Genomic DNA, 1840 nt, shown 5'->3' on the forward strand with positions numbered 1-1840 from the left:
CTGATTGAAGCCAATACTATATAGCTGATGTTATCAAATTCTCCTGCCTCCATGGAATGGAACCTGGACCCCTCCTTGTATTACAGTTGTATAGGCTTTGATTTGTTGATTTCCAATGTTGACTGAATTTTCCTTTGTTTTGGGAGGTCTTTAGGCATTTTATTTTTATGAATTAGAAGCTTAACAGGGTGGGGTCTGCTAGAGAACAGAAACTATCATATTAGAGAGCATGTCAGTAGGACAGCAAGCAGGCAGGTATGGCACTGAAGCAGTAGGTGACTGCATACATCTGATCCACAAGCATAAGACAGAGATGGGGAGAATGGAAATAAATTGGGTTTTTGAAACCTTAAAATGAGCCCCAGTGCCATATATCCACTAATGAGGTCTCATCTCCTAATCATTACTCAAACAGCTCAACCAAGTAGGAACCAAGAATTCAAATATATAACCCTATGGGGGGCCATTGTCATTTAAACCACCACAGTAATAAACAGCATGAGATTGCTGGGAAATAACAGTGAATTACACACATAACTTTTGCTAAATAGAAACTTTTGTCGAAAAGAGAAAGGTGAATATTTAGATGAGAGGATGAATATATTAGTTTGTTCAACTATAACAATCAATTCACCACATGTATATCAATCTTCATGTTACAGTCTTCCAATTTACACTCTACATTTTGGCTCTGAATAGAAATATGGACAATGCTGACCTCTGAGGCAAAGGGTTATGACTGAAGAGGAAATGGAAATACAGAGAGGTAAGAGATACTTTTGTGTCTTGATTGCTTTTCAGTCCTGTAGCCTCACTCACATAAGAAAATTTATTGATTTATTCCCTTTGATCTGTTCATATTATGCTGTCTTAATTGTGCTTAAGTTGAAATTATCACATACTTCAGCTATAATATTGAAATATTATTTTATGGAAAATGTTACAAAAATAAGTATAAGTTAAGTAATAAATGCTGTGGGTTCCTGGGAATAGCATGAATTTGAAAGGGATTTGATTTCCAGGGAACCTAGTGTAAAGTACCTCATTGGAAATTTGTCTTAAGGGATTAGACAGTCAGAGAGAGGGGAAGCATGGCAAAGAGAACAGAGGAAGACAAATGACTTGGCAATGGAATGGTAAGCAAGGCATTGTGAAGGCAGACGCAGAAGACAGTCTCCCTCTACCCTCAGATGTGTGTGGATGTTGATGGATCCCATTACAAAACCTGACCAAACTCTTCAAATGCAAAAAATAGCAGATAGTAAACCTGAAGGTAAAGACTCCACTGGGTAAAAAGAAATTCAATAGACTCTTTTTGAAAATGTATATTTTTACTAAGCAATTTGTATAAAAAAACATAATTAGGTTCATAAATTCTTTAAAGCCTACAAAAATTAATAAGATCTCTTATTAAAACATATCTGTTTAGCTCTAGAAACACTGAAAACAAGGGTTGTTTTTTTAAAAAGTTTTGTAAAATATAGCATTCATTTAACCACTATCAATTTCATGACTAAAGACATTCAACCCTTTCCTGCACTTTCTTTAATCATCTGATGATGGAGGGTTTGGAACAATAGGAGCAGTCCTTGACCCCAGAGCACTCACAAGGAGCACCATCAAAGGCAATGGTGAAGCCCTGAGTAAGACAGCTCCAGAGACACTGAGTCAGTATTTGCATAAAACATTCTGTGTCACTCAACATTCCCAAAAATGATTGTTTTAGCTGATGGAGGTCAGGTGACAAACTAAAAAATATTGAAGAACATAGCCCACACATAAGGAAAAATTTCTCTTTATAAGCACTTCTCTTTGATCAGAGCATCTCCCAGCTGCTGCA

Source organism: Cricetulus griseus, chromosome 3, assembly GCF_003668045.3.
Source record: "Cricetulus griseus strain 17A/GY chromosome 3, alternate assembly CriGri-PICRH-1.0, whole genome shotgun sequence".
Taxonomy (NCBI): Eukaryota; Metazoa; Chordata; class Mammalia; order Rodentia; family Cricetidae; genus Cricetulus; species Cricetulus griseus.